Source organism: Octopus sinensis, linkage group LG7, assembly GCF_006345805.1.
Source record: "Octopus sinensis linkage group LG7, ASM634580v1, whole genome shotgun sequence".
NCBI classification, from domain to species: Eukaryota; Metazoa; Mollusca; class Cephalopoda; order Octopoda; family Octopodidae; genus Octopus; species Octopus sinensis.
In genome coordinates this window covers 40,866,709-40,876,941 of record NC_043003.1, presented here as the reverse complement: position 1 = coordinate 40,876,941, position 10,233 = coordinate 40,866,709, and the positions used below count along the sequence as shown (strand labels likewise).

The window sequence follows — 10,233 nt, the reverse complement described above, 5'->3', positions numbered from 1 at the left end:
AGTACAATATGTGACACGATGATTCTCTCTCAAAATTACGTTATGTACACTTAATCTGCGGAATGTTCAATTGCTTACACATTTACCCTTTACCTGTCCAAAGCATTTTCATTACGGTCACTTTCACGATCACAGCCAACGATTCTGGTCAACGTACAAGACAACGATTATGCTCCCCCACCCACAAAACACCACCACGTGGACTCTGTTTAGAAAACTAAGAAACAATTATAAGCTTTTCTATTACGCTTAACTTTTTAACATATTTGGTAAGTTTCGTTTTTTCAAGAGAAACCGAAACATGTAAAATCTCTAAGAAAATTAAAATCTATATTATATAGTGGCGTTTTCGAACTACCTTTTTTATAAATATAGATAATGGTATGTTAGTGCTTATATACCCCGTTATTAGGCTATTTTCCTTAGGCATTGCATGGTGATCGCCATAAGCTTTACGCTTATGTAAAAATACCATTATTATTATTTACAGGATTGTAAAATACGACATCGTATAACAAAACCATGAGTGTGTGTGGGGGTGTCTGTGTGTACAATGGGCTTCTTTCATTTCCGTCTATCAAATCCGAGGCTATAGTAGAAGACACATACCACGCGGTAGGACTGAATCTCGAGCCATATACTTAAGAAGCAAGCTTCTTACCACACTATCATTCTGTGCCTATAAACAGATAAAAAATCTCATTCCCAACTCATGGACTCAGAGGGTCGGTTTTCAGGATTCGGAAGAAGCATATATTCTACCACTCGCGAGACAGGGCACTAGTCCGTCGCAGAATTACACATAAAGTTCTGTAGAAGAACACAACGCATCGCCCGGTCCAAGGATCGAACCTACAATCTTACGATCAGGAGTGCAACGCTCTAAACTTTAAGACTCGCGCTGCCATATATATTAAATATATATATATATAACGAAAGATATATATATATATATATATATTTATCTTTATATATATATATGTATGTATGTATATATATTTACATATATATATATTTATCTTTATATATATATATGTATGTATATATATATACATAGAGTGTAATAAATAAAATATATGCATACATACAAACATATATGTACGTACCGACATCTACATGTATATATACATGCATATATAAATATATATACGTACAGGACATCACAGGAAGACGAAAAAATCAACAGAACGAAAACGGAAAAGACATTTTGTTACAACAGAAGGAAAGAGACGTGGAACAAGACGAAACGAAAACGAAAACGGGAAAAACAATTATGTGCAGCAGAAAAACGAAGTACAGGACATGCTGCACAAGGAAAAATCCCCTTCATCAGCTGTCGCTAGCAGACACGTGTTTCGAAGGTAGAGACAGAACGTGTACAGTCAAGTTAGGCCTTCCTACGAGAGAATTAAAATAAAATAAACTCGTAGAGGGGTAAACGAGCGAGAAAAAATGTAACACAAAAAGGGACGTAACAAAGAACTGCACAAAAAAATACATACAAGAAAAAAATAAATAATACAAAATAAAGATACATGTACAAGAAAATCCATAACGAGAATTAAATTGTAATACGAGAAATCAAAAAAAACAAGAGAACAAACGAAAAAGACGAACGAAGGCCTTTGTTCTGGCTGGGACGAGATAGGTAACTGGCGAGAGCGAGGAAACATGACCTTAGGGCCTGAATGTAACAGGCGGAAAGGTTTAGCAGTGACGAAGTGAGGAGGAGTGGGAGAGAGAGAGAGAGAGACTGATAGAGGAAGACACAGGCTAGAGAGAAGGGTGAGGTAGAGAGAGCAAGAGAGAGAGAGAGAGAGGAAAGGTAAAGAAAAGGGAGAGAATAAGCAAAGGGAGAGAATTTCGCATCATTGTAATAAACTGTAAAAACGGACAAGGAGGAAGAGACGGAACGAAGTGAGAATTCGAAAAATCGAAAATTCAAACGAACCCGACGCGAAGCGCTGTCAGACAATAGTGTAGTAAATAAAATATATGCATACATACAAACATATATGTACGTACCGACATCTACATGTATATATACATGCATATATAAATATATATATACGTACAGGACATCACAGGAAGACATGTATATATATATATATACATATATATCTCTCTCTATATAAACGGCAGTTTGTCTGTGCGTTTTCTGTGTGTCTGTTTTCTCGTACCCTCATCCTGACCACAGCTTTCAACCGATTCTGATGAAACTTGACACACACATAGCCCAATGTCATAATTCAAAACTAACGCAGCGAAAATTTTGAAAAGTTCCCCCAGTTCTGAAAAAAATCGATAAATTCGACATGGGGTCGAGAATCAGAAACCCAAACCACAGACCGTCTTGGGGACGCAACTCCACCTTTTTTAACTCTCAAAAAAATTTACCATCATTTTTTTTTCCATTTTTTTGGTATTTTTTGGCTATAACTCTCTAAAAATGCTTTATAGTTATTTCCCTTACAAACCTGAGCAACGCCGGGCGATACTGCTAGTATATATATATATATATATATATATATATATATATATATATATATATATATACATATATATATACAACTAACGTAGGATAAAATTTTTTTCGAAAAAAAATTTTATCAATGGCCAGCATATCAAAAAATACCATTAAAGGTTAAATTTATAAATAACTTATAAAATAAGGGCAAAAGAAAAATTCTAATGCCAAATATGCCGAAAAAAAAGACAAAATTGTCAATAGCCATTATAATTTATGCATCTCGAAACAAGCCGATACAAATTTCTAAAAAATTATATATATATATATATCATCACCGTAGCCGAGAGGTTCGTGAAAAAGAATTATACTGAAAGAATAAATACCAGATTTATTTTTCATGCGAAGCCAGTGAGCCAAGACGGACGGTGCCCAACTAAAAGAATAATCCAAGAAAAGAAAAAGAAAAAGAAATCTAGCAGCTGATATCAATCTGATCGACTAAACCCATCAAGTAGGTGCCCTATCAAAGAGAAAATGTATGAAAAATTACAAATAATGCAATAAAATAAAAACTTTAGCAGAGCGTAGTTTCGATCTACGGACCTCTGGGTTATGGGCCCAGCACGCTACCGCTGCGCCACTCTGCTACCTGCTTTACAGGTCGTCTAATCTAATCTATTATTCCTTCTAATGAGTATACTGTGTTAAATAATGACTAGTCATTATTACATCAGCCATTACACTAGACATTGTTTATATCAGTTTATGTAGAACAGCGTAACAAGTACACCAGGTAGGAGATAAACAAGAAACGACACCGAGTCGAGTTGTTTGTTTGCTGCTATGTGACATTTCATAGCTCGGGGCCGAACGGTGTCTTCTGAGTAAATTTAGTAGAGGTCAACTGTGTGGACCGCTGCATATACATACATAGAAACACACACACGAACACTCACACAGAGATATGTATGTGAGCATGTGAGTGTGAGTTTGTGTGCATTTGAGTGTATGTATGTGTGTGTCTGTCTGTTTGTGACAGTGTGGTAAGAAACGTGCTTCCCAGCGACATGGTTCTGGATTCAATCCCACTGCGTAGCATCTTGGGCAAGTGTCTTCTACGTTAGCCATGGGGCGACCAAATCGTTGTGAGTGAATCTGATTTATGGTAACTGAAAGGACACCATTGTATATATGTGCACACACACACACACAACAAATTCACATATATATATAGATATATTATATATATGTAGTATTATATATATATTAATATATATATATATATATATATATATATATATATATATATATATATATATATATAAGTATAAAGATATATATATATATATATATATATATATATATTTGCGTGAGTGGCTTTGTGTATGTGCTAGGCCACCACCACTGCTTGATAACCGGTGGCAAAAAAAAGAAATGAGCTGATACAATATGTACCAGAGATAAGACAAAAAGAGAAATACTGATATCAATCTGATCGACTAAACCCATCAAGTAGGTGCCCTATCAAATGCAAAATGTATGAAAAATTACAAATAATGCAATAAAATAAAAGCTTTAGCAGAGCGTAGTTTCGATCTACGGACCTCTGGGTTATGGGCCCAGCACGCTACCGCTGCGCCACTCTGCTCGACTAGCTCTAGACGTTTTAAATAAACTAATATTTCCTTTAATCAGTGTGTTACTGTTACATTGTCACTATTGCATCAGCCATTACTCATATCCGTATATGTTAAACTGTCACAAGTACAAAACTGAGAAATTATACAATATATACTATACAGTGGTTTGTTTCTTCAATGAAATCTGACATTCTGTTATAGAAGTACTCCGATTTTGACTTTTGGCTTTCTGCTAGGAGACTGGTGGAATATTCCAGAAAATCTTTTCTCAAGAAATTCGTTGAAGTCGGAATTTAGTGTAACTACTTGTTTAAAGCATGTTATGTAGAATCTCTTCAGCTTCGTTCACAGATGTTTTAATTTTTTTTTTAAATAAACAGATTGAAACTTCGTATACTGGGGTAAATTCTCACGCTGAATACGCTTTACTTTCAACATTTTTGACAAAATTTTGAATTTTAGAAGTTATTTCGTGTTAAAGCTGTCGTATATGGGTAATTTCAGCAAATCAATGACGTGTATTCATCTGAAGGGAGCTACTGCCGTTTCACGATAGTAATCGAAGAGCAACAATTTCTGGGTCATCTCTAATAAATGTCAACATTCTGTTCTATTTTAATTTTGATTACCTTCCTGTGTTGCCTTCATACGAGTATTGAAAATACAAACTGCCATACTACGTGACGTTTCCGACCAATCGCAGGCTAACATCCAATAATAAACATTGACTATTCAATCAAACTCTCATTCATACCCCTATGGACGAAGATTAGCCACACCCTTCTTTCTTTTGTCTACTCACTCATATGTATATATATATATATATATATATTATGATAAAAGGCAGATTTTCTCTACCTCCCAAATAGTTTGTTTTTTATACAGTTGTATAATATAGAATTTCTTCAATTGGAATTTACCTATGATTTTTCGAAGTAGATTTAATTGGGTCATGGCATATACATTTTTTTTCAATTTCACCCCCAATTAAGCAAAAATTCGAGGAAACTCAATATTTAACGATTTGTCTCTCTCATTTCAAGTGATTACTCCTGCTATTACCACACACATTCTGCTAATTTCTTTTATTAATGCTTAAACCAATCCTCAAAAAAAAAAAAAGGAAACAGAGATCTGTCGCTTTTGGTAGTGTTCATTGGCGAGCGTACTTCAGTTGTCAATTGTTGAAAGAAAGAAATTGTAAGCTAAGTAAGTACGTGTGTGTGTATGTGTGCGTGCGTGTGTGTGTGTGTGTGTGTGTGTGTGTGTGTGTGTGTGTGTGTGTGTGTGTGTGTGTGTGTGTGTGTGTGTGTGTGTGTGTGTAGGAAGTGAACGATAAAAATATGGCAAAAAGTGGACAGATGTACATATATACATACATACATACATACATACATACATACATACATACATACATACATGTGTGTGTGTATGTATGTGTATTAATGTGTGTGTGTTATCTCTCTCTATATATAAATCTGAAGTAGTCTGTGTGCGGCAGGTTTGGTAGCCTTCAACTAACACTATCTCCTCCGGGACCCTGCGGCGAAAGTTTACCAAAATTGAGAGTATGATAGAAGGGCTGCTTTTCCTTCCGTAGAAGATAAAATTCAAATCGGACCATGTTAACACCAACAATTATTTACATCAAAACGGTGCTTTTTTCTATGAAAATCCCTATTTTTTACGATTTCTTCACTGCTGTGTCGCCACTTTTCGGTGTATTTCAACCAGAAAAATGTTCACTTGAAGAGAATAACAAGGTACATAATGCAAAATATTTACTTTTCAAAAATTCCAATTCCAGCAGGTCGAAGCAAGCCCGAGCAATGCCGGGCGATACTGCTAGTATATAAAAAACCCCCTTCGGTCATGAATGACCATGGGATTGCACCTAGAAAGTTACCCTCCTAAACACAAGTCCGGGCAAGGTTGTTTATGGAAGACCAGCAGTCGCCCATGCATACCAGTCTCCCCTCTCTATGCCACCAGTGTTATCCAAGGGAAAGACAAAGGTCGATACAGCTTGGCACTCGTGACGTCGCAGCTCATTTCTACAGCTGAGTGAACTGGAGCAACGTGAAATAAAGTGCCTTGCTCAAGAACACAACACGCAGCCCGGTCCGGGATTCGAGCTCACAACCTTACGATCGTAAGCTCGACGCTCTAACCACTGAGCCATGCGCCTTCACTAGTATATATATATATATATACACATACATACATATATATATATATATACAGATATGTGTGTGTGTATATATATATATATGCATATATATATATACATACATATATATATACATGTATATGTAGAAATATATAATTACAGACAGGCACATATATATGTGTGTGTATCTATATCTATCTACCTATTTATCTATCTATCTATCTATCTATCTATATATATATATATATATATATATATATATCAGCGAGCTGGCAGAAACGTTAGCACGCCGGGCGAAATGCTTAGCGGTATTTCGTCTGCGTTATGTTGTGAGTTTAAATTCCGCCGAGGTCGACTTTGCCTTTCATCCTTTCGGGGTCGATAAATTAAGTACAAGTTACGCACTGGGGTCGATGTAATCGACTTAATACCTATGTCCGTCCTTGTTTGTCCCCTCTGTGTTTAGCCCCTTGTGGGTAATAAAGAAATATATATTCTATCATTTTTTTATACTTTAAAGTCATTTGACTACGGATATGCTGGAGCACTGCATTGAAAGTGTTTTAGTCGGCCTCAGGACTTATTCTTTGTAAGCCTAGTACTTATTTTATCTGTATCTTTTGCCGAACCGCTAAGTTACGGGACATAAACACACCAGAATCGGTTGTCAAGCGATGATCGTGTAACAAACATACACATATATACGCATCTACACACACATAGACACACATTTATATATTTATATATATATATATAGAGAGAGAGAGACAGACAGACAGACAGGCAGACAGAGAGAGGGAGAGAGAGATACGATAGGCTTCTTTCAGTTTCCGTCTACCAAAACCACTTACAAGGCTTTGGTCGGCCGGAGACTACAGTAGAAGGCTCTTACCAAGGGTGGGACTGAACCCGGAACCAAATGGTTGGTAATTAAGCTACTTACCACACAGCCACTCCTGCGGCTATTATATACACACACACACACACATATATATATATATTATATATATATCTATATATATATATATATATATATATATATATATATATATATTATATATATATATATATATATATGTATATATATATATATGTATGTATATATATATATAACTTAGAATAACTTAGAAAAGTTTTGGCCAGTATTGGCCCAGGCCATGTCTGACTTAATAGCACCACCTGGATCTATATATATATATATATATATACTAGAAGACAGTTGCCCAAAGTACCACGAATTGAGATTGAACCTCAATCTTGCTTCCTGAACATGTGGTCGGGAAGCAAGCTTCTTACATATATGTATGTCTATATGTATAAACATACTACTTACATAAATAGACGTATATACTATAAATTCATATGCACATACATAGATGTGTGTGCCTTAGCGCGCATGTGTGTGAATTTATGAGTGTACTAAACAGAAAAATACCTGGAAATGCTGGGGAAATATTCTGAAGGGTGAAATATTCTTATTATTCAACTCTACCCTAGGAAATTTTCTTTCGATATCAGGAAAGAAATGTATGTAGCATTTTACTGTCTATTGCACTATGCTCTTCACGTTCAACATCAATTTTATGTTGAGATGTATGGAAAATTTCTAATTCAGGCATCTTGAATAACACCCAGAATTGGGTAAACGGGAATATTTTTAAAATTCATTTGAACGTATTTCCTAATATAATATACTAGCAGTATCGCCCGGCGTTGCTCGGGTTTGTAAGGGAAATAACTATAAAGCATTTTTAGAGAGTTATAGCCAAAAAATAGCAAAAAATGCATTAAAAATGGAAAAAAAATTATGCTAAATATTTTTTAAATCGTTGACTCATCATAGACATTTTTAGAGAGTTACTTCCCTTATATAATAGCGAAAAAAATGCATTAAAATGGAAAAAAATTATGGTAATTTTTTTTTTTAATCGTACACTCATCGTAGACGCGCGCGAATACCCAGAAGGTCTCGATATGAATCACGACTATAAGATACCCGGTTTTGGTTAAACTGCACCGCAAAATGTGGGAGTAGTTAGGAATCTAAATCGTAGGAGACAGACACAGAACTTGACTTTTATATATAAAGATGTTTTCGTCATCTTGACATCACTTAGATTTTAAAGTATTTTTTAAAATTGCCTGAAATTGGAGTATAGGGAGATAAACTCATCATGGAATTGAAATTATTCTAATAAAGTGTGGAACCAGGCTACTTTGCTTAGAAGAAACCCACTAAACCAAATAATGGAACTAAAATTCCTGAAGTTCCAACATTTATGATAAGGAAATAATGTGCAAAGAAAAGTTGCGATAGTCTTTCCTTAACTCTGCACATATGGTATTATATCTCTTATTAGATCTATTCCCTCATAATTTGGCTGTTTTGATCATTGTCAGATATATCCATCATGATACTCAGTGTCTTGTTTGTACTAACATTGGCATAAATATTGAAGTTATTTAGAGAAATGTAACATTTTACTAAGCAGATATTTGGGTTCTATATCGTTTATGACTTACTTTCTTCCTTTCATAAATTTCACAAACCCAAAACACATCGATAAAATTGATATATAATGAATGATGCAATAATAGAAATTTTACTTAGAAAAGTCACTGAAAGAAATAATAAAATATGTATTGAAGAACAGCGACAGTTAAGTAGAGTGGCACAGTGGAAGCGTGCTGGACCCCTAACTCAGATGACCGTAGACCGAAACTACGGTCTGCTAATATTATGATGTTTCTAATGTTTTTCACTTTTGAAACTCATATTTATCTTCATATTTATACATGTATATGTATAATATATCAAACTTTTGGCAATCTGAAGGGATAAAATAAATGCTGGATGCTCACATACTTTGGACGTCCATTAATTGGACATCAGCAAAGAAGTATTCCTTAAGAGACAGTAGATCAGCAACCGTTCATAAATCTCTGTCGGTATTATTGATTTATAAGACAATTCTTAGTTGTTCTCCAAAATGAAATCTAAATCAAAAAGATACATCTTTTTGTGAGAGGAATTCTGAATATAATTGCATCTTCTTAGTTGGTAAACTCATTAAAATTAGAAGTCGTGGTGACATGTGGCATAAAATTATTCACAATTTGTCATGCACCATTGCACTGTTGATCTAAATTGCGCAGCTGCATTATTGGAATCTTTTTCAGCTAATGTCTATGCTGGAATTCGCTAACATTACTGCAGCCGTCTTGCTTCGTCACAACAAACATTGCAGCGACACATCCTTTGATGTTTTATTTACAGTAATATTTGATTAACTTTATTGAATTGCAGAAATTAAAATCGATATGCGTATTAAATTGCTATGTTCGGAGTAGGAAATAAGGAACTACCTATCTCTTGCTGAGTTCATAATCTTCCACCAATCTCCTGATACTCTTCATCTGCTGGCGCTCTCCTTCTGAAGGAGGGATAGCCATGATCACTCTTTGTGACCTTGACAAACAATATTGGAAACCATTTCGGACATTCGTTCTCTTCTATGAAAGGTGAATTATTCTTGTTGAATTTACAGCAGTAACTATGAATCCTTTTGGCTTAACACTTCTTTCTAGAAGCTCTGCAGGTATAATAGAATCAATATAATTAGAGTAAATCTTATCATTGCTTACCAAATGAAAATATGACCATATGGTAATTACTTCTTTCGGTGACAGCGAATGAAATACAATTTATAAAAAATGGCGGTCATGATCCTAAATTGAACGCGCATCTACAGATTTTGACATCGAACTTGAATTAATTGAAGTCAAATACTGCGTACGTACCACCATAACAAGAATACCTACATTGATCAACTCTTCGGCTAGAACAATTACTTGGCCAAAAAGGAAATAGATAGCGAGATTTAGAGAAAGAAGTAGTGATAGGAAAAGGGAGTGACGGTCAGAGAAAGACCCGAAGTGGTGAAATAGTCAAT

At 35.0% G+C, this 10,233-nt stretch overlaps 2 non-coding genes across 2 annotated transcripts; both read right to left on the bottom strand.

Moving 5' to 3' along the window:
• Positions 1 to 3,045: 3,045 nt before the first annotated feature.
• Positions 3,046 to 3,117, bottom strand: Trnam-cau. Its single transcript has one exon. It is a non-coding gene; the product is annotated as a tRNA-Met (tRNA).
• A 929-nt stretch (positions 3,118 to 4,046) lies between these two features.
• Positions 4,047 to 4,118, bottom strand: Trnam-cau. Its single transcript has one exon. It is a non-coding gene; the product is annotated as a tRNA-Met (tRNA).
• Between the last annotated feature and the right edge of the window lie 6,115 nt (positions 4,119 to 10,233).